This window comes from Dasypus novemcinctus, chromosome 11 (assembly GCF_030445035.2).
Source record: "Dasypus novemcinctus isolate mDasNov1 chromosome 11, mDasNov1.1.hap2, whole genome shotgun sequence".
Classification (NCBI taxonomy): domain Eukaryota; kingdom Metazoa; phylum Chordata; class Mammalia; order Cingulata; family Dasypodidae; genus Dasypus; species Dasypus novemcinctus.
The window spans coordinates 60,315,028-60,339,811 of NC_080683.1; the positions used below are offsets into that span (position 1 = coordinate 60,315,028).

General features: G+C 37.7%; 1 non-coding gene across 1 annotated transcript; it reads left to right on the top strand.

The window, feature by feature from the left end:
- Window positions 1–23,992: 23,992 nt before the first annotated feature.
- Window positions 23,993–24,099, top strand: LOC111759388 (U6 spliceosomal RNA). Its single transcript, XR_002793385.1, has one exon. It is a non-coding gene; the product is annotated as a U6 spliceosomal RNA (small nuclear RNA).
- The last annotated feature ends 685 nt before the right edge of the window (window positions 24,100–24,784 follow it).

Below are 24,784 nucleotides of genomic sequence, written 5' to 3' on the forward strand. Positions count from 1 at the left end.
AGTTGGACAATTGTTAAACAAATTTTTATACATTCATAACATAGACTACTACTCAGCAATATAAAGGAACAAACTTTTGAAATATGCAGCTATTTGTTTGAATCTCCAGATAAATTTGCTGAGTATAAAAAAACAGTTCCAAAATTTACATATTTTATTATTTCATTTCTATGCCATTCTTGAAATGACAAAATTATAGTAATGAGGACAGATTAATGGTTGACAGGGATTATGGAGGAAGTAGAATTTGAAGAAAGTGAGTATGACTATGAAAGGGAGACATAAGGGATCTTCTCAGGGATACAAATGTTTTATATCTTGACTGTATCAATGTCAATATCCTGGTTGTGATATTGAACTATGATTTTGAAAGATGTTACTATTGGGGGAAACCATAAGGGCACAGAGGGTCTCTCTGTATTATTTCTTACAACTGCATGTGAATCTACAATTGTCTTAAAATAAAAGTTTAATTTTAAAAGTTCAATAAAAGTTTATTTGTTCAATTGAATTGATTAATTAGAGAGAAATTATATAGTCATTTTCCAAAGACCACAACATACACACACGCATTGTGAAATGTAAATGACATGTTACTGCACATTCCTGTTGGATTTCTATCATCTGAGGAAAATCATTATATCATATAAGTGTATCTGTTTAAAACTCTAACTTAATACACTCAGAGCCTAAGAGGTAAAAAGAAATCAGATAATGACTTAAAGATAAATTTTAAAACCCTCTCTCTTCTTTCTGTATCTGTTCCGGATTTTTATCTTTATACCTTTGGAAACTTTGATTATGTTTGTTTAAATGGATATGTCTGATATTTTCCCAGTTTACCAATATGCATAATAAAAGAAGATGGAGTACCTAAAAGGATAAATATGTATGGATTTAAAAATAATCTAGATATATTGCATTGATAAAAGAATAAAACTATTTTAAAAAATTAATATTCAGAAAGTTAAACAATCATGAAGTGTTTTAACCTCGGAAAATTTTAAAACTGTCATCCCTGGCCTCCCTAATCCTCCCCTACACTCATAGGATAGGGGGGCTAGTTCTCATTATATTTTCTTGCTTTTATATTTTTATTTTAAAATTATTAAACAAATGCATTAATTTAACTTTGAGACAGATTATAAACTTAAGTCAAGAAAACAAAATAAAAATTCTTCCAAGTAAATTCATTAATTCATTCAATGTTTAACATAGTTGAGAAACTATTTTACAGGCATTAAAGGTACATCAGTGAACAGAAAACTTCAATTCTTACCCTTGTGGAGCTTATATACTAGTGATAATATTTGTAGAGCAATTATACCTGCTGTAAAAGAAATATATTAAGAAATGTTTTTATATTATTGATATATCTGCAAGCAAAAGAAGGTTGAATTATTATTGCTTTAAAAACCATAATTCTTCTAAGTCCTTCAATTCATACTCATAATGGCATAGAAATGCAAATGATTGTTAACAGGTGAGTGGAAAAACAAATTGTACTATATCCATGCAATGGACTGCTGATGCAGGCAACAACATAGATGTATCTCAAAAACATTGTGCTGATCAAAAGATGTCAGGCACACATCATTTTATTATATGAAATTCTAGAAAAGGGAAATATATCCTATAAAGACATAAAGAAGATCAGTAGTTGTTTGGGACTCAGTATAGAGAAAATTAACAGGGAAACGAGTGATGGAAATGCTCTATTAATATAATTTGACTGTGAAACTATAGCTAATGAAATGTAGCAAGGTCTTTGGATCAATACATAAAAACCAATTGTATGCCTATGTTTAAAAGGATTAGAAATGAAATTTTTAAAACTCTATCATTTAGTCCCTTCCCTGATCAAGATGGTGGAGTGAGATGCTTCAGGGTTCCCTCTCCCTACAGATTCATTGAGCAACCAACAAGAATTGGGAAAAACATATCTCTAAGAGATCCAGAAGACAGTGAAAGGATAGTAATAATAGGGCAAGCACCAAATGAAGAAAAATGCTACTTGGTGATAAAATGTCATGGTGCCATGACTGCTTTCACCCCTTTCCCCTTTCTGCTTCAGTACATGGACCCTGCCCACACTGCCTTCTTCACCTGCTTTCATACTACTGAGTTGTACTGATGGGGGATGGGATTTTTCACACTTCAGAGATTCTCAGTCCCTGAAAGTCTCTTCCAATTATCTAAATTTCTTCTGGCACACACATTTTTATCACAGTGTAGGAAACTCAGGCTGACATGATAAGATTTTCTCCAACTACTGAATATTTCTCCTAGGAACTCACCCCATTCCATGTACCCCAACCTTTAAAATTAACTAATCCATTTGCTTGTTATTGTTATGGTGGGCCCTTGATCATTTAAATCTGACTTTCTTGTTATCTTAATACTTGTGCTTTCATCTTTTATATTTTGCAATGTTTTAATTTTGTATTGCATTTAATGGTGATCATTTGTAAGGATGAGTTGAAATATGCCATAGTAACAAACAACATCCCAGATATTGGTAGGTTAACAAAAGTTTATTTCTTGCTCATGCTGTATGTCTATACTGGTCAGCAAAAGGATTCTCTTAATTATGGTCACTCAGAAACACAGACTGTCAAAGCAGCCACTATTTCAAAGTTGCTGGTTGCTCATCCCAGAATGGATACAGGTCACTATAAAGTAGAACTCATTAGTCATAACTAGTTCCACCTAAACTGACATAGTTGCTCACCTACAGGCCTCTGCCATTCCAATTTTATCACACCTATCTTAAGCTTAAACAGCCTTTTTGGGAAATCCTTACTCTTATTTATTCCCTTTTTGTTGAGATATTTTGCTCAATTGAAAGAATTTACCAAGTGCTATAGCCTTAATCGAGTCTTTACTCTGTGATACCTTAATCAATTCAGAGTCTTTAACATTGGGTGTGACAGCTCCACCTTTAATTTTTTATTTATTTATTTATTTATTTTTAATTCATTTTTTTAATATTACATTCAAAAATTATGAGGTCCCCATGCACTCCCCACACCCCACACCCCACCACTCCCCCCACAGCAACACTCTCCCCCATCATCATGACACAACCATAGTATTTGGTGAATACATCTCTAAGCATCGCTGCTCTTCATGGTCAGTGGTCCACATCATAGCCCACACTCTCCTATGTTCCATCCAGTGGGCCATGGGAGGATCTACACTGTCCAGTAATTTCCCTGCAGTATCACCTAGGACAACTCCAAGTCCTGAAAACGCCTCCACATCTCATCTCTTCCTCCCATTCCCCACACCCAGCAGCCACCATGGCCACTTTTTCCACACCAATGCCACATTTTCTTTGATTACTAACCACAATAGGTCATGAATAGAATATCAGTAAGTCCACTCTAATCCTTACTCTATTCCTCGATCCTGTGGACCTTGGATTGGTTGTGCCCATTCCACCTCTATGTCAAAAGGGGGCTTAGATTCCACATGGATGCTGGATGCAATCCTCCTGCTTTCAGTTGTAGGTACTCTTGGCTCCATGGTGTGGTGGTTGACATTCTTCAACTCCATGTTAGATGAGTGGGGTAAGCCCAATAAACCAGAGTGTAGGAGCTGAAGTCTGTTGAGGCTCAGGGCCTGGCTATCATATGGTCACCCCAGAGATTCAGATCCCCTAGGTACATCTTAAACCCCAGCACCAACTAAAATTCTGGTAAAGTAACAGGAAAGGCTTGTGAAAAGAGATCGCATCTGAGTCCAGCTCCATCACACAGAAACACAAACTCCAAAGAAGGGCCACCTACATGGCTGTGAACTCCATCTGCCATGACCATAAAACCTGTGGGTCTCTGTAGCCCTCAGAAGAGCCAATACCTGGGGTTGTATCTATTTTATCTGTCTCTGAGACTCTGCTCAGGTGTGCATAAGGGCAACCCCTCTGATAACCTCCCGGCTCTTTTTGGAGACTCATAGCCATATAAACTCATTTGTCCTTTCCATTTCTCCCTTGATTTAGGTCAAAAAGCATTTTTAATTCCTGTTATTATATGTGGACAGGGATATTCTGCTGGTCTGAGTTGAATCTTTTATTCAAGGTCATTTTCTAGTTATGTCATCAGCTGGTACTTGGTAGTGATCCCTCAGCACCAGGGAGGCTCATCCCTGGGAGTCATGTCCCACACTGGGGAGAAGGCAATGCATTTACATGCTGAGTTTGGCTTCAAGACTGGCCACATTTGAGTAACACAGAGGCTCTCAGGAGGGAACTCTTAGGTACACTGCTGCTCTAGGCCTTGTTCTTATTTCAGGTGCACAGGCTCACAAGCATAGTCATTAGTGTCAGGGGCTCACTGTTGGACCCTCATTCCTTCCTGGTCCTTGCCGTTGCACCCGGGGGACTGCCCCTACTCCCCTAGGGATCTCAACAGAGCCCCCCAGCCAGGAACCCAGCACCCCCCGAGCTATTGTTTTTAATTGTTTCCACTATGAATATATCCAAAAATTTCCATGCACCCCGGACACATGCCCTGTATAACTCCCTGTCAACCATATGTCCCTTATCAATAACATCCCACACCAGTATTCCTTCCACTGCCATTGTTGAACCACTCTGTGATCCAAAACTTCCTGAAAAGTGAAGCCCAATATAATGCCAGGTTCCCTGAATAGTAAAATGGAATATAGCGATGAGTTTAAAGGTTAGATATAGAATACATATTGATTTGGAAAATTCTACATCCTATCTTTTTCTTTTCTTTTTTTCTAATTATTAAGCTTATCTTCACAAGAATCTTAGATCACAGTAATTTATATATACAATAAACAGTACTCCCACATATCCAATATAAACCTTTTCCCTTCCTCAGCAATAATCTTTTAACACATTCATACCATATTTACTGAAACTGATGTACAGATATTGAGACAATAGCTTTCAAACAAGGTAACATTTGTGTTTACATTGTGGTTTATACTTTAGGCTATACAATTTTCTAAATTTTTAGTTATCCTTTGTTTTACATTATGATTTACATTATTAGCCTATTGACCCCAATATATTTTTGGTGTAATATTACATATTTTATATCCATCCTTGCATACTTTTGTGAAACACTTCTATTGCCCTCACAGTTATGTTGGTTCCATCTTCAATACCTATTTCCCCCTCCCCTTAGGGCCCACAGTGACAGTCAATCTTCATTTCTTGAAGAACCATGTTCAGAGATACTTGCAACAGTGTTGAGGGCTTGACTTGCTCAACTGCCCTAATGCCCTGGCAGCCACCATTTCTCTTGAGAGATACAGGGCCCTCTATTTGACGGCATTAGTCCTCCCCAGGATGTGGGTATACCTTCACTCTCATTATATGGGTCTCTACCCAATGATATAACCCACTCTGGCAAAATTAGCATTCACATATTCCTTAGGAGTCTGTCCTATATCAGTTTATCCCTTTTAAGTATCTTAAACAGGTAACTTTCCTTATTATATTTTGAAAGGGTTTTCTCAGCATTATACTCTCAATGAACACCTGACAATCTCCTATGTTTGTATGTTGCCCCAACCTCCCCCAAATTTCTTGGGCAATATTACCCATCCGCCCATCCCTAGCCCCTCAAGCCTGCAAAGCCCCACCCAAAGGTAATCCTATGTCCCCATTTTATCCCTTCCTTGTACAAATACTTACCTCCAGCTTATCACAGATTTCACCCATGTAGATGTCAGCTTACATCCTTCCTCTACCCCCCATTTTCCTTTAAGCCTATCATCCAGTCTCTAGCTCTTTGAGGCAGCTTGGTTTACTTATTTCATACCATTGAGGTCATGTAGTATTTGTCCTTCAATGCCTGGGTTGCTTCAATCAACAAAACGTTCTCAAGATTCATCCATGTTATCACATGTGTTTGTAGTGAATTTGTTCTTAAAGCCAAGTAATATTCCATTGTATGTATATACCACATTTTATTTATCCATTCATCTCTTGATGGGCATTTGGGTAGATTCCAACTTTTGGCGATAATGAACAATGCTGCTATGAACATTGGTGTGCATATATCAGTTTGTGTCCTTGTTTTCAGTTCTGCTGGGTATATAGCCAGCAGTGGAATTGCTGGGTCATATGGCAAATCTATGGTTAGTTTTTTGAGAAACTGCCAAACTGTCCTCCAGAGTGGTTGAATCCTTCTGCATTCCCACCAGCAGTGGATGAGTGTTCCCATTTCTCCACATCATCTCCAGCATTTGTATTCTTCTGTTTTTTTTCATAGCTGCCAATCTTATGGGATAAGATAGTATCTCATTGTAGTTTTGATTTACATTTCCCTGATAGCTAGAGATTTGGAGCATTTTTTCATGTGCTTTTTAGCCGTTTGTATTTCTTCTTTGGAGAAATGTCTGTTTAAATCTTTTTCCCATTATTTAAATGGGTTGTTTATCTTTTTATTTTCAAGATATAAGAGTTCTTCATATATGCAAGTTATAAGTCTCTTATCGGATATATGGTTACCAAATATTTTCTCCCATTGTGTAGGCTCCCTTTTTACTTTCTTGACAAACTCCTTTGAGGTGCAGAAGGCTTTAATTTTGAGGAAGTCCCATTTATCTATTTGTTGTTTTGCTGTTCATGCTTTTGGTGTGAAGTTCATGAAGCCATTTCCTATTACAAGTTCCTGTAGATGCTTCCCTACACTGCTTTCCAAAATCTTTATGGTCTTGGCTCTTATATTCAGGTCTTTGATCCATCTTGAATTGATTTTGTATAAGGTGTGAGATGGTAATCCTCTTTCATTCTTTTACATATGGATATCCAGTTCTCCAGGCACCATTTGTGCAATAGACCATTCTCTCCCAGTTGAGAGGGTCTGTCCACCTTTAATTTGATCCTTTACAGCAAAGCTGAGAAGTAATCAGCCTTTCAGACCCAAAGGTGTTCTTTGTTCTATCTTTTAACTGTTGCAGATGAGAAGCATATTCTTCTTCCAGCCCTACAAATCCCCACATTTCTGGACACTCCCTCTTTGTGTTCTATTCTGCTGGAAAAAGAGCCAAGTCATTTCTGACCTCATCTTTTTCTTGTATTCTGTTGAAAAATGTAGCCAATGGTAACCTTTATACCCTACTAACATTCTATGTCAACCTCTTCCTCTAGATCAAAAATTAGCAAACTTATTCTGTAAGGTACCAGAAAATAAATATTTTAGGCTTTATGGACCATATGATCTGTCACAACCACTGAATTCTGCTAATGTAGTAAAAAAAAAAGCAGCCATAGACAATAGTAAATTAATGGGCATGGCTTTGTTCTAATAAAACTTTATTTACAAAAGTAAGTTACATATCCAATTGGGGGGTTGGATTTGACTCATGAGTTTTAGTTTGCCTACCCTGCTGCAGAGTGCTCTATAGTCTCAATTTGTCTGATTGTTTCCTGATGATTAGTTCAAGTTAAGTAAGTTATGTCATTAAAACCCCATGAGAGGTGGTGCAAGTTTGACAGGGGTTAGGGTGGGGAGGATGGGTTGGACAATCCATCGAACTGGGGGGAGGGCTAGAGGAGGGAGCAGGTGAACACTGGGGATTGGCGGGTCCGTGGTTGAAACCACAATGTTTAGAAAACTCTCTTGGCAATATGACAAGTAAGGGTTACTGGGTTAGGGTGTTGGAGAGGGGGTCCTTTTGAGACAGGGCGCCCCTGGGGCAGTCTTCTAGAGAATGTGCAAGTGATTATTTTGTTATAATGTGTTGTATCACTGTGTGGAGACCCCATAATGAGCTGGAAGGAATTGGACTCCCATCCTGGGGAGGCCTGATAAGTTCTCAAACAGAGGGGAGGGTGTCTCTTGAGAGCATGGGCAGTTGCTAATAGGGGAGGGCAGAGTAGTGTGTCAAGCCCACAGTGTTGTTGCAAGTATCTATGAATCTTGTCCTTAAAAGAGTGAAACCTCGTGGTTGCCGTGCACCCTGAAGGGAGGGGAAAGGAAAAATAAAATAGATGGAAGAGGGGGTATTTAGAGGGCAATGTAAGTGTTCTACATGATCTTGCAATGATGGATACAGGACATGTTAAATTTTATAAAAAATTTAATAGAAGTATATGGTCTAAAGTGTAAAGCAATAATGTGAACAATTGACCATAGTTGATAGCTATGTATCAATATTTGCATACCAGTTCTGGCAAATGTATCGTCCACATGTAAAAAGGTATTGATACAAGAGCAGGGAAAAGGGGGAGGATGTTGGGTGTATGGGAGTCCTCTATATTCTTTATGTGACTTTTCTGTGACCTAAAACTTCTTTGAAGACAAAATGAAAAAAAAAAGTAAGACACTGGGAAAGAAATGGAAGAAAATCCCACTGACCATACTGGACAACAGGCATTGCACTGATGAAAGGCAAAATGTAAAAATAAAAAATTTTTAATATTTTTCATCTTTTTTAATATCCCAATTTTTTAAAAATTTAAGTTTCAGTTTTTCTAAATTACTCTGTATTTTGTTCGTTCTGTTTGGGCCTGACATTGTTGGTTCATTTTTCTAACAATTGTATTTGGAGATCTGGGCTTCATTTTTTAAAAAGTTTTGGATCACAGAAGAGTTACAACTATGGCAGGGGAGGATTATTGGTGTGGGTGTCAGGGACAGGGGATAATGGAAGGTGGTTCACCTGGGGATACATATAAAGTATATAAATGTGTTCAAGTGTTCACAGGGCATTGCCACAGTGGGTAGAGACTCATACAACAACTGAAAGAATATTGAATTTCCCTCATGGGGAGTTCTGCCACATTCTCTTATGGAAAAGCAACAATCACCCAAGTACAGGGGTAATAACTAGTGTCCACTGATGGGCCCTTGATATTTATCACTATCTTCATGAGTTTTTATCCTTGAAGTTGCAATGTAGCCTAGTGTTGTAAGGTGCCTAAGAGTTACCTCCTGAGAGCCTCCCCATTGCTCAAATGTGGCCTACCTCTGAGCCAAACACAGCATATAAACGTATTACCTTCCTCCCCCAGTGTGGAACATGACCCCTGGGGATCAGCCTCCCCGGCACTGAGGGATTGCTACCAAACACCAGCAAGCAAGGCAACTGGAAAAAGACCTTGTAAAAAAGAGAGGAAAGGTAAAAACAAATGAGTTTATAGGGTTAAGAGACTTCAAACTGAGTCAGGAGGCCTTCCCAGAGGTAGTGCTTATGCACGTCACAGCAGGATCTCATAGACAGCCAAAGTAGATACTACCCCAAATTGTGGGGTTCCTGAGGGCTGTGGAGACACCCAGGTACTACAGTCATGGCAGATAGCTCTGGTGGTTGGTGCCTCATCAGTGGGCTCTATTTTTGGAGTTTATGCTCCCTCATGTGACAGAGTTGGACTCAAATATAACTTCTCTACACATGCCACTTCTACTCCCTTTATTTGAACCTAAAGTTGATGCTGGAGTTGGTAGGTATATATCCAAATGACTTGAATCTCTGGGTTTTCCAACCATCAGCTGGGCCCTGAGCCTCAGCAGAATTGCAATACCTACTCTACAACTCATTGTACTTACCCAGAACAACTATCAAGGAAGTGAGGATGGACAAACACCACACTAAGAACCAAGAAAGTCTACAACTGCAAGCAAGAGACTCCCAGCCACCAGCCATATGGGACTGAATCCCCCTCTCAATTAGAGGTGGAGTGGGCATCACCATCCCAGAATCCTCAGGACTGGGGAATACAATATGGACTAGAGTGGACTTACTGGTATTCTACTATAGACTTATTGTGATTCTAAAAATGGAAGAAATCGTATCAGTGATGTGGAGACAGTGGCCACTGGAGTTGCTGCAGGCAGGGAGAGGAAAAAGGGGGTATAATATGGGGGCATTCTCAGGACTTGCAGTTGTCCTGAATGATATTGCAGGGACAGATGCATGACATTATATATCCCGCCGTAACTCCCTGAATGGACTGGGACTATAATCCATGCTTAATGGCAGTGCTCCAAAATGTGTTCATCAATTGCATTGAATGTGCCACACTAAGGAAAGAAGCTGTTAATGTGGGGAAAAGTGGGAGGTGTGGGGAGTGGGGCATATGGGAATCCCTTATAATTTTTTATGTAAAATTTATGTAATCTAAATATCTTTCAAAAATAAATAAAAAATATACTTTAAAAAAACCCATGAGAGATGTTATGAGTTTCTCATTGCATCACATCAGGAAATATTAATATATGATTTTGAGGTTATTTATGTCTACTATAATTATATGGTGGAAATACTATGTAATGGTGCACCACTGAGGTGTCTTCCCAATTCCACATTTATTGATATCATCTTGTTAGTTTGAAATTGGCCATGGCAAAAATATTCATCTCATGAAAATTGGCACACACTAAAATCAAGGCCTGATTTGTTGTTTTATTGATTGTCTAGATTTAAGAAAGTAATCAAGAAAATGTTCATGATGAAGATTATAAAATTTAAAAAAAAAGAAAGATGTGTATGAGCCTAGTTATAATGATTTAAAATTCATGGTTCAAAACTGCAATTCCTTTTGCACCAACCTAAATATTATGAACAAATATATTGTGTAAACTCATGGAATTAGTGATTAGAATATAGGTCACCAGAAAAAAGGAAAGTAGAGAATAGGAAGCTTAGGGTTACTCTGTGCAGAATTTGTTAAAATATTATTTGAAAGTCTTTTGAAAATAATAGAAATGGAGAAAGCATATCATGGTGTTTGAAACTAGCAGAGCTGTTATATGGATATCACAGTGGTTGAAAGTGAAAGCCTAAAGTCATATATATTATTAGAAGGACTGCTAAAAGCTGTATAAGATAGTAGAACCTCACAATAAACACAAATATGGATGATATTGGATATATAAGATAATTTTTTAAAAGTTTAAATAGAAATATATTAGAGAGACCAAAACAGAATAGTAGTTATGTATGGCAGGGAAGTATTGAGAGATTGAGAAGTAATGGGATTTGTCACTTTTTGTTTATCATTATTATTATTGGAATAATTAAAGTGCTGTAAAAGTGTTTGAAGTAATAAATGCACAAATATATGATTACACTGAACACCACTGATTATATCTTTTAGATGGTTTTATGCTTTATTGTGTATCATTAAAATTGATTTGTTAAAAAATGAATAAATAAATAAATAAATAAATGTCATGTTTGTAACCATTACATTGTGAATAGGATTAATAATTCAGAAGATATTCTGAAATCTTTGAAGACTTTTATGAAATTCAGCAAAGATGTCACCTCAATCATTGTCTAATGAATGATGTTCCAACAAATATCAGTTATTTAACTTTTATGGTATTCTTCTAAATATCAATCAACATTCATTTTGAAACTCTACCAACCATAGGTTGGTTATGGATACAAGACTTTGGCAAAAAAGTAGTAAAGGAGTATTGTGGGGAGCTGGAGGAAGAATACACAGGAATTCACTGTACTATTTTTGCAACTTCTTGTGAGTCTAAAATTATTTCCAATAAAATTTTATTTTAAAAAGCAACAAAATCATAATGTAAGAATTAATCGGCTGTTTGGAATTTACAATAAAACTTTATATATTTTATCATTACTTTTAAATTGTGTGCTACACATCTTTTATATCAGTTAAATCTATGCTAAGTCTATATACATAAATATTAATACATACATCAAGCCCTGGAGTAGAATAAGGCAAGCTAGGCTCCTAGAGCACAAAATTTAAAAAGGCACCCACTCTAAGGGTCAGGGTCAGACAAGTACCTCACTCTACTTCTCGTCCTCATATGCTTATAGTCCCTCCCCCTGCCCTGGATGGCCATTTGTCAAATATTTACCAACACACCATTGTCTTCAAATAAATTTTAGGTTCATTTCTTACATGAACAAAGATGATGTCAAGGAGTGTCATTAAAATGTATCCTGACTCTTAATTGTATATCATCTTGCCCTGATTTTTATTCAATATATCCTCTGAGACTTTCATAAGGCTGGGATGTAGTATGCTTGATGACCATGGACTTGAGACTAGACGTCTATCAAAATGCAGAGGTGTGGTACATCAGTTCAAATGGAGAGAGAAAAACAACTTGGAAAGAAATGAGTGATGTAAGAAAGTCAAACAGGTTCCCAGAAAGAAAAAGGATATGGCATCAGAGAAATTTTATCAGGTTTGCCCAAAGATATATATTATAGCTTAGGAAGAAAAGGAAAGACTGCCAAGCCAGTTCAAAAAGTAAATAGAACTTCAAGAAGGAAAAGTGAAAATGAAACTGCTACTGGATTTTATCCAGGTTCTTTGACTATGCTGCAGAAATGAATTTCAAGAGCATGTCAGGTGAGTTAGGCCAGTAATTTATTCAGCCAGGGAGGTATGAGAAATGGGAGAAAATAACAGATCAGAGGTCCCAAGTAGAAAGGAAGAGGGTGAAAAATGATAAAGTGGGCTGATTTAGAGGTTTCAATTCCCCATTATAAGTTATAAATACTTGGGTTTACTTGCATGTCCACATGGCAGAGGAAACAGAGCAAGAACGGTGCGCAGAGGGCAGGAACAGGTCCAGAGGTGAGAGAGCACAAGAGAGAGTGCACTTAAACTCTGTGTCTGCCTTTTTGAACTGTTGATTATCCCACCCCTTTGCTAAAGGCAGGGGAGGGGTTCCAGCTGTTTGCCATTTTGATTGCTTATTTCTCTCATCAATCTGCCAGGACAGTCCAATGATAAAGTCCTTGGGATATGTCCAGGGCTTTCCCTGGCTTCAGGAGGAAGCATTCTTCTGAGTGGCAGAATCTTGGGGAGGGTCTTCCAGAAGCCATCTTGGGGTTATTGATATCCACATGGATGTCTTCGCAGGTTCCAGATCTGTCTATTGATTCCCTATCTTACTAGCCTGCTTCACAACACTTGGTTTTGTTGGGAGAGCAGAATGAAGGAACGTCTCATAAGCTCTTAAGAATTGAAAGAAAAAGAAAAGACCTTGTTAAGGAATAATGATCTTTCTCATTGAAAGAAGGTAAAATGCTGTTTCCTATCCTTGGCTCTGTTTGCAACTTAGGGATTTGTCTAGCGTTCACTTTTAAATACTTGTTATTTATGTTACGGAAAAGCACTGTTCTTAATCAAATACTATGTAAATATTCATATCCTGTGTGCTTCCTGGCACTATTTATCAAATGATAAGTCAAGATAATTTAGGTTCTTAATAGTAATTGTGAATGTAGTTGGATGTATTTCTTACCTGCCTTCATCTCTTCTCTTGCAATGCACACCATTCAGCCTAGGCTGTCCCCCAAACACCAGCCAAGAGAAAAAACATACTGTGATTGAATATTCTTTTATGGGTACTTTTAAAACATAAACATCCAAATTTAAATGGTAGATCAGTAACTAAATTCCCATGTTTTGTGTTTAATTAAAAAATGCATTTTTATGTAAACCATATTTGATGACAAAAACTCTGGATACTTTTCTATTTTTTTCTTATTTATTTCAGGAGTAAAGATCAGTGCTAGAGGGATCATCACAGATTGTAGTTTCTGGCATTTCTTCTGCAGTTTGCATCGCCAGTTGGGATTTCCTAAAAGGCATCTTTCAGCAATTGGGGTATTAGTTGTTCAGATATGTTTCACTTTTCCCTTGTGGTTACTCACCATCTGGCAAGAGCTCCCAATGGCTTTGGCAGAGGCTCATCCTTCTCAGAGTGGCTGGAAATGTACAACCTGTTATTCAGAGACTGCCAGCAAATTTAAAAACTTCTCTTGTTTCCCACTCTGCTTCAGTTGCCAAATGAATGTGCTGCTCTAATATATAATAGCCTTTACCAGATGCTGGATTCTGTTTTTTCTAGTTATGATTACTTGGGCTTTCACAGTTTTCATATTGTCCTGCCATTTTTGCAGTGGGGCGGAGGGGGGCTGAGACATTGCAAAAGAATCTCAAAACTATTGCCTCTGAGGCGTCATTGAGCCAAAGCAATCATATCTCCCTGATCACCAAATAGCATCATCTTGGCAAGTGCCCTCTCTTCCCAGACGTTACTGGCCTAGCCCTGCTTCCCTGGTTGAGGAGGTGAGCAACATCCACATTCAGAGGTTTTTCTCCCAGAAAATTTTAGATTATTCTCTAATATCTTTGTTTGCTTTATATCCCAGTTCAGGTCTCAGACAAGTTTATATTCACTTTACACAATTGATTTTTTCCTTGATAGTGGTGTGGAAATAAAATATTTTTTCTCACTGAAATATATGTTAAATCTACAATGGACTACTGTTATGCAAAAGAACCTCATTAGAAATTATTTGATAAATCAACTCTTTTGTGCATCAAATGACCACCCTTAACTTAACTTTGTGAAAAACAAATTTTCATATGTAACAAGTACTTAAATATTAAGTGCACCTGTAGATGTTCCCAATACAATATCCCATTTCAAAGCAGTCACTATTGATTCTCGTTGTTTGTAAGTCTTCTCTCTTTTGCTTGCTTTCTCTTTGTTTTTGAAGGGAAAGATGAATAAACCTCAGGTCTGAGCTCTTTTTCCTGGAGACATCAGGATCCAGCAGAGGAGCTGATTATCAGCAGACCACTCAAGGAAGCTGGTGTCTGTCCTGATTGGTCAGTCCCTTGCTCTATTGTCATTACAGTTCCCCCTCCCCCAAAAGGCTTTATCCTTTATTTCCTTTTTTTAAAATATATTTTTTATTTATTTTTAAAAGATATTTAGATTACATAAAATGTTACATATAAAGATATAAGGGATTCTCATATGCTCCATTCCCCACAACTCCCACTTTTCCCCACATTAACAACTTTTTTCATTAGTGTGGTACATTCATTGCATTTGATGAACACAGTTTGGAGCATTGACACACAGCATGGATTATAGTTTACATTGTAGTTTACTCTCTCTCCCACTCAATTCTGCAGGTTATGCCAAGATATATAACCACCTGTATCTGTCATTGCAATCTCAAGTCCTGAGAATGTCCCCATATTACACCCCTTTTTTCCTCTCCCTGACTTCAGCAACTCCAGTGGTCACTGTCTCCATGTCAATCATACAATTTCTTCCAGTGCTAGAATCACAATAAGTCTATAGTAGAATACCAGTAAGTCCACTCTAGTCCATATTTTATTCCCCAATCCTGACGATTCTGAGATGGTGATGCCCATTCCACCTCTAATTGAGAAGGGGCTTCATTCCCATATGGTTTATGGATGGGACTCTCTTGTTTGCAGCTGTAGATTCCCTCAGTTCCTTGGTGTGTTGGTTGCCCAACCTCACCTCCTTGTTAGCTGTCCTGGGTGTGTCCAATGAACTAGAGAGTATGTGTTGCAACTCTGCTGGGACTCAGGGCCCAGCTGGCACATGGACAACCCAGAGATTCAAGTGTCTTGGATGTACACCTACTGACTTCAGCACCAACTATCAGTTCAAATAAAAGGGACAGAATAGGCATGTATAGAGAAGTCACATCTGAGTCAACTCTGTCACACTCAGGTGCACAAACTCCAAAGTAGTGCACTGGCAAGGCACAAAACTCTGGAGCTATCTGTCATGACTGTAGGACCTGGGTGTCTCCAGAGACCTCGGGAGTCCCCACTATTTGGGGTAGTATCTACTTTGACGGTCTATGAGATCCTGCTGAGACATGCTTAAGAGTTATCTCTCTGATGACCTCCCAACTCAGTTTGAAGTCTCTTAGCCATATAAACTCATTTGTCTTTACCTTCTTCCCTTTTTATTCAAGGTCTTTTTCCAGTTACATCATCAGCTGGTGCTTGGGAGTAATCTCTCAGTGCCAGGGAGGCTCACCCCCAGGAGTCATGTCCCACACTAGGGGAAAGGTAATGTATTTATATGCTGAGTTTGGCTTTAAAGAGAGGCCACATTTGAGCAAAAAGGAAGCAGGCTTTCAGGAGGTAATTCTTAGGCACCCTACAACACTAGGCTAAGTTGCAATTTCAAGAGCAAAAAGGCTCATAAGCATAGTTGTCAATATCAAGGGACCATCAACGGACCATCCTTCTTCACTAGTCATTTCCCCTGAATATGGGGGATTGTTGCTGTTCCATTAGAAAATGTGGCAGAGCTCCCCAGGGTAGAAATTCAATATTTTTTCAGTTTTTGTGTGAATCTCTACCCACTGTAGCAATTTCCCATGAACATTTGAACATATTTATATGACTTATATATATGCCTAGGTCCTCCCATGTCCCATCACCGATACCCCACAACAACCAGTGATCCTCCTCTGCCATAGATGTAACTTTTCTGTGATCCAAATTTTGCTGTCGGTCCTTCTTACAGTAATTTTTGTTGCCTTTCTTTTTTAAAAAAATGTTTGTTTGTTTTTATTTTTAAAGAAGCTTTAGATTACATAAATGTTACATCAAAAATAGGGTGGGAAGCAGACTTGGCCCAGTGGTTAGGGCATCCGTCTACCACATGGGAGGTCCACAGTTCAAACCCCAGGCCTCCTTGATCCGTGTGGAGCTGGCCCATGCACAGTGCTGTTGTGCGCAGAGTGCGGTGCCACGCAGGGGTGTCCCCCGGGTAGGGGAGCCCCATGCACAAGGAGTGCGCCCCGTAAGGAGAGCTGCCCAGCACGAAAGAAAGTGCAGCCTGCCCAGGAATGGTGCTGCACACACAGAGAGCTGACACAAGATGATGCAATAAAAAGAAACACAGATTCCTGTGCCGCTGACAACAACAGAAGTGGATGAAGAAGAACAAGCAGCAAATAGACACGGAGAACAGACAACTGGGGCAGGGGGAGGAGAGAGAAATAAATAAATAAATAAATCCTTTAAAAATTAATTAATAAAATATATATAGGATATTCCCATATGCCCCACACTTTCCCCCTCCTACACTTTTCCACATTAGCAACATCTTTCATTAGTCTGGTACGTTTGTTACAATTGATGAAAACGTATTGAAGCATTGCTACTAACCATGGACTATAGCTTACGGTGTAGTTTACACTCTGTCCTGCACAAATTTACAGGTTTTGACAAAACATATAATAGCCTGTACCCATCACTGTAATGTCATCCCAGATAACTTCAATGTACTGAAAATACCCCCATATAAACCTATTCTTTCCTCTCTCTTCCCTCAGAACCTTTGATGGTCACTGACTTTATATAAATGATACAAGTTCTTCCATTGCTAGAATAATAATAATTCTATATTGGAATATTAAGCCTATTTTAGCCCATTGTTCATTTTATAATATTGAGGATTTAGGGATGGTAATGCCTGTCTTTCAATAAGAAATTTAAGTCATGAGTGCCTTAAATTAATCATCTAAAACATTGTTTCCAAAACTGTGACCCAAAGTATACTAGTCACTTGAAATTTTCTATCAACATGTGTTATTGATTAATAGCCTACTCATACATTTTGGACATACACTTTCCTCTTACCACCAGCAATCACATACCTAGAACTAATATGATCTACATCAATATTGAGATTATTGAATCTTATTTTAAAATACAGATTTCCCTTCTAATATTAAGCACTTCTTAAAGACAGACTGTATGATATGAAATCTATAAGAATTCCTAACACTCTAAGATCATTAAATTCTTTGTTTTTTTTTCCTTGAAAGTGTATTTTGTTCTTACTGTTTTTCAGAAGTAAACAGCATTCATAATTAAAATAAAATGTTAACAAGACCGCACTGTTATTACATAGGCATTTTTTTAAGAGATGGATTCTCTTGGTCAAACAAGTGTAAAGAATTTTACTGTCTATACTTTATCATTTGAAGACTCATTGGGCTTATTGGTGTACTGAAGATTCTAAGAAATTCTATAATGAATTAACTTAAATTTAACTGAGTATTTCCCAAATTTATATGTTCATGGTGTATTTTATCTGGGGTATATCCAATAACAGATACTGGCTCTCTACCTCAAGCTTTTTGTTAACTCAAAGGAGAGGTTAAAAGTTAAAACCTGGCATATAAAATACTAAACACATTATAGAGTGCCCCAACTTTTGCAACATTATTGATTGATAGAACTCTTACAGAAAGGTAGTCCTTTCATTTATTAGGAGTTATAGAACCACTGCCTAAGATGGAAGAAATAATGCTGGCCTTTTAATGATGTCGATATGGTACTCATGGTTGGGGACCCAGGAACACCCAAAGTCTGGCTATCCCACTTCCAACAATGAATGGATGAACCTCTGAAGATCTTGACTCTCCTGGAAACATACCTATGTATCAAAGGATGCCCATATAGAAAAATAAAGATGAAAGTGATCAAAGACAAAATGGCCTTTGCTCCGAGATTGAATTTTCCTTGATATTCCTGAAATTTAGTGCCACTTCCTCAAATTAAGATTTTGCCTAATGTGGCTGTTTTAGTTTCCCAGCCACTAAAACAAATATATGGGTTGGCTTAAACAACAGGAAACTATTGGCCCATGGTTTTGTTTAAAATCAGGGCATCAACAAGGCAATACTTTCTCCCAAAAGACTGGAATTCTGGAACTGGCACCAATCTTTGGTCCTTGGCTTATCTGTCACATGGCAATGCACATGGTGGAATCTTCTCCTTTCTTTTCTAGGTTCTGTTGACTTCCAGATTGTTTGCTCCCCATGATTTCTCTCTCCATCTGACTTTCACTCTGCTTATAAAGGACACCAATAATATGAACTAAAGCCCAACCTGATCAAGCACGCCATACTTTAACTGAAGTAACATCCCCAAGAGACCTTATTTACAATGGGTTCACACCCACCAGAATGAGTACCAAGACCAAAAACATGTCCAAACTGGGGTACCACAGTGGTTATCAACACATCTGATTGGCATATTTTCCTACCTTCCCAGACCCTCACAGTGAAATTAAGGTACAGCTTCCATATGTGAAATGACAAACTGAGAGCTACAATTAATGCATATGGGTTATCCCATATCTGTTCTTATTAACAGTACCAAAGTCTAAGGAAAGATCAGTAAAAATAATCCTCTCATTTCTGAAAATTTACTCGATTAAGTGATAGTGAATACAACAACATAATTGTGGAACAGATCTACCTGTCTTTCTGCATGGAGATAATCATTCCAGGTTTAAGACACGTCAAGAGGAAATTGGAATAAAGAGATTCCATTTCATGGAGGATCTGGACTTCTGGAATTTCTGAAATAGCTAGAGCTTTCCCAAGAAAAACACAAGTGCCCAGCCTTGCCTAGTTACCTTTGTCTCGTGCCACCTTGTCCTGGTATTATATGTATTAATATTAGGTTTATTATGTTGTTTGGAGCACTGGTTAGACCTAACTTAATTCCCTTCTGCTTCATTAGATACAGTTTTTTCCCTGCTATCTTCATAATAGATGAACAGAGACAAATATTTTATACTCTATATTTTTTATATGATATTTCCAATCCACTCATTCTTTAACAAATATTTATTTGCAGCCTAAATTTATCACACATTACTCTAGAACTTTGGCATATCCATTAATAAAACAAAGATTCCTGATTTTGTGGTGCTTATAATATAGTAGGAAATGATAGCTAACAAACAATAATTTAATAACAGCTAAGGAAAAAAAGAATGAATAGAAGAACTCAAAGGGGATTGGGAGTGTGAAGGGTGACATCATAAATACCTTGGGAAAGGAATGTTCCAGGCAGAGAAAACAACTGAAGAAAATCCCCCAGATAGGACATACCCACCATGCCAGCAGAAAGTAAGGAGGCAGTGTGCCTGGAGCACTTGAGAGAGTTAGAGGAGAGGGAGTCAGAGAGGTAGTGCTGGGGAGAATGAGATCACAAAGGGCCTGTAGGCCATTGAGAGGACTTTGGCTTTTACTCTGAGTGTGATGGGAAACCATGCATGGTTTTGAGCAGCAGAGATCTGACTTTCACTTTTAAAGGATCACACTGCAATGGTGAGACTAGATCACAGAGGGCCAGAGGGAGCAGCAGGAAGACCAATTAAGAGGCAATTTCCATCATCTAGGAAACTATCGTGGGAGCTTGTATGTAAGTAGTAACCAGGCGACAGTGAGAATGTTGTGAGCTTTATATTAAGCGAGAAGTCAAGGATGAATCTCATGTTATTGATGTGAGAAACTATGATGAAGTTCTCATCCACCGAGATGGAAAAATCTTGAATGAAATAGGTTTGAGCAGGAAAAATTGAAAGTTGAGCTTTTAATATGTGAAGTTCGATACGTGTTTTAGATATGCAAGTGGATATGTGAGTAGGAAGTCTAATATGTACGCAGGGAGTTTGAGAGAGGTGGCTAGAGATTCTTTTTTTATTTCTGATCTAATTCTTTACTCAAAAGTAGTAAGATATTCACCCAGAAGATAAGCATACTTCTGATATGGAAACTGAGCAACAGGGTGAATTTTGCCGGAATCCTTGTAGACAGATTCTTTGAAATGGAACTCCCAAAACATAATTTGATTTCATTCTCTCAACTTGACATTCTGAACAGCAGGTGAAATTTCTATGGTGGTAATGGCTTCCTGCCCATAAGAAAACACTTATTCACCATGGTATAAATATTTATTGAACTACTACAACATGCAAGGCTCTTATTCTTCCCCATAGGCCATTATCTTGTTTGAACAGAAAAACTAGCCAAAGGTCAGGGGAAAAAAATGGTTTGTGAAGAAACAGCTTGTAGAACAAGAAGTTGGAAAGAAGGGCTACACTAAGGACAAACTGATGTGAGAGGAACATTTCAGAGAATGTAACTGCAGCAAACAAAAGCACTGTCTGGAGTCATCTGAGTTTCTGCTGCCATGAAGGATCACTTAAGAAATATTCTACATGTAATGAGTTCTTGTTATGCCTTGGGCATCCTTGAAATCTGTGAATTGGCTCTGCATATTCAGGGTTTTTAAAAAAGTTGGAGAAAACAGAGGGTTAAATCAAGAAACTAACCCCAAAATTTATTTATGAGCATTTTTAAATTCCTTTTTACTTTAAATTCCATGGGATACAGTTGAGAATGGTTTGGATCCTTGTGAGAGGATGCAGTTGACAGATATGATCAGAAGTCTGTTATAAGTAGAAATTCAATTCCATAAATGTGTATTGAGTGTCCCTCCTGTGGGCTATGCATGACTGGGAATATGCAGTATAATGAAAAATGGTCCCTTTGGTTATTAACATTGTAATAGGAGAGACAGGTTTACACATATCCATAAATGGTACTAATACAAGGCAAAAAATGTGCTAAATACCATAATAATAGCATGAGAACATAGGGAAAAGAGAAATTAATTACAGGAATAGTATGATTACACTTCTTTTTTTTTATTTAATTTTTTAAATTGTCTTCTTTTTAAATATACATAGATCACAAAAAAATGTTACATTAAAAAATATTGTCTACATATAATAACAGGACTTTAAAATGCTGTTTGACCTAATATAAGGGGGAAATGGAAAGGAGAAATGAGTTTATATGGCTATGAGTCTCTAAAAAAGAGTCTGGAGGTTGTCAGAAGGAGTGCCCTTATGCACACCTGAGCAGAGTCTCAGAGACAGATAAAGTAGATACAACCCCAGGTATTGGTTCTTTTGAGGGCTAAAGAGATCCACAGGTTCTATGGTCATGGCAGATGGGGTTCACTGCCATGTCAGTTGGCCCTTCTTTGGAGCTGGTGTTTCTGCATGATGGAACTGGACTCAGATGGGATCTCTTTTCACAAGCCTTTCATGCTACTTTACTGGAATTGTAGTTGGTGCTGGGGTTTAAGCTATATCTAGGGGATTTGAATCTCTGGACTGACATTATGATAGCCACGCCCTGAACCTCAACAGACTTCAACGCCTACACTCTGATTTATTGGACTTACCCCACTCAGCTAACATGGAGTTGAAGAAGGTCAACAACACCATGGAGCCTAGAGAGCCTACAACTGAAAGCAGGAGGATTGCATCCAGTATCCATGTGGAATCTAAGCCCCCTCTTGACATAGATGTGCAGTGGACACAACCAATCCAATGTCCACCTGGGTGGGGCTTCACAGACAATTACGGGACATTGTAGATCCCCCCAGGGCCCACTGGATGGAACATGGGAGAGTGTGGGCTATGATGTAGACCATTGACCATGAGGTGCAGCAATGCCCAGAGATGTACTTACCAAGTGCAGTGGAAGTGTCATGATGATGGGAGAGAGTGTTGCTGTGGGGGGAGTGGGGGTGGGGGCGATTGGGTTGAATGGGACTTCATATTTTTTGGATGTAATATTTTTTTAAAAATGAATAAAAAATAAATAAATAAAAAATAAAAAAAAATAAGAGGTTCCCATATACCCCACACCCAACCATACCCCACCCTACCCCACCCCACTCCTCCCACTTCAGCAACCTCTTTTATCATTGTGACACATTCATTGCTTTTAGTGAATACATTCTGGAGCACTGCTGCACTGCATGGATTATAGTTTACATTGTAGTTTACACTCTCCCCGAGTACATTTCTAATAGAAAGAAGGACTTGTGTTAGGTTTTTAATAAGGAACTAATGTAAGGATAAGAAACAAAGAAGGAGAGGGATTTTCAGACAAAGAATTTCTGAAGGGAGAAATGCAAAGCATGAATGGAATGGTTAATGGTCTTGTGTTACCAGAGCAATTAGAAAGGTAGGGGTTAAATCAAATGTACATATTGGCACCTGTATGATAATTCACACCTGTATATAATGCATATGTGAAAGCTCTCAAACATGATGACTGGCAAAGAAAGAATAAAGGCCCAAAAGTTAATTGAATGTTAACCTGCATTTGAATATGATTCAGAAAGTGTGATAAAGACTAAAAATGAGACAAAAATGGTTCATAAAAAGTGAGAATTAGTAATTATGATGAGCACAGTTAGTACAAATTTGTCAGGCTCCATGCAATTGGGATGGATTTATGACTTTGAAATTATTTTAATAGCTTTGTTGAGGTATAATTGACATACCATTAACTGCACAATTAGTTAAGTTTTGACATTTGTATGCATCCATGAAACTATCACTACAATCAGGATAATGAACATACCCATTATCTCCAAAACTTTTCTCATGTCCCTTTGTAATCCTTCCCTCTTACCCTCCTCCTAATCCCCAGGCAACCAATGAACTGTTTTAGTTTTCATTTCCTAGATTTATATATAAATGGAATCCTGATATGTTTCCTTTTTGGTCTGGGTCTTATCACTCAACATAATTATTTTGTTGTATCATGTTTCAATATTTCATTCCTTTTTATCACTGAGTACTATTTCAAAGTATAAATAAACTGCCACTTATTTCCAGTCACCTGTTGACAGGCATTTGGGTTGCTTCAAGTTTGGGGCTGTTACAAATAAAGTTGCTATGAACATTTGAGTACAAGTCTTTGTATGGACTTTTGCTTTCATTTTTCTTGGGTAAATATCTAGGTGTGGACTGGCAGGATCATAAGGAAGGTGTACATTTAACTCTTTGGAAACGGCCAAACTCCTTTCCAAAGCAGTTGTACTGCCTTAATTACATTCGCAATTACAGTGATGAGAGTCCCAGTAGCTGCACATCTTTACAAACTTGGTATTACATAACCAATCTTTTTAAATTTCAGTCAATGTAATGGTTACATATAGTAATTCATTGTGATGGTAATTTATATTTCCATAACAACAGAATGTGGACAAGAGGAAAGGTAAATCTATCCATTCCTCCATCTTGCCTGGAGTCTGAAATTATTTTTAATACTCTTCTAAGGTGTAATTTTTATCAAATTGTGTCTTATGGTTCAAGTAGAAAAAGCAAATTAGCAAATAACTCAAAATTGCAATATGAACTCTAGTCAAATGAAAGACAAGGGAACAGAAATCCTGTTTCTTAATACTCCCCAGGCTGCTCAGGACCTTGCAGAGGGAATTCAAGTCCATGACTGTAGTTGTCAAATGTGGATCATGAAAAGAAAGTTTAAATGAAGCCCCAAGGACCAACAAACCATTCTTAAAGTTAAGAACAGGACTGCGCTTGCTTCGGCGGCACATATACTGAAATTGGAACAATACAGAGAAGATTAGCTTGGCCCCTGTTCAAGAATGACATGCAAATTCATGAAGTGCTCTATATTTTTAAACTTCTTTTCTAAAAAAATTTTTTTAATAAAAAAAAAGAATATTACTGATAGCCATGGGATATACTTCCTCAAATAAGGGAACAAATACGGGCTTCTCTAAGGCATCTCTAACTGAAGAAAGGGTTGATACACATAGATCAGGAGGGCTTATGTGTAACTCTTAAAAAGTCCAATGGTAATGTTAAAATGTTAAAAATTAAAATTAAAAAAAAGATCTCTTTAACTGGAATAGCATCCGCTCTTGAAACAAATACTCTTCATAGTCATTAGCCACACTTCATTACACACTTAGTTTTTGGAAGGTGCATAGATTAAATTTAAATAACTGACAAGTTAGAATCATTTAAAATTAAAGACACAGCTTTCATTTGTGTATTAAAAGACTTAGAATCCAGTTATTGCTACTATAACTACTGCTCTGATTACAAAATGGATAAGACCCATGGCTTATAGTTAATAGAACAATTACAAAAATGTGTTATCATCAATTGTAACCAATGTTCACACCAATGCAAGGTGTTAATATAAGGTGGTATAAGGGAACCCTGCATTTTTTGTATGATTATTCTGTAAACCCACAACTTCTCTAATCAAGAAACAAAATGGATAGGACCTGGGAAAGACTGCAATATAGGGGATAAGCACATGGCCTTTGGGAACAGAAAACCTGGATTTAAATCCT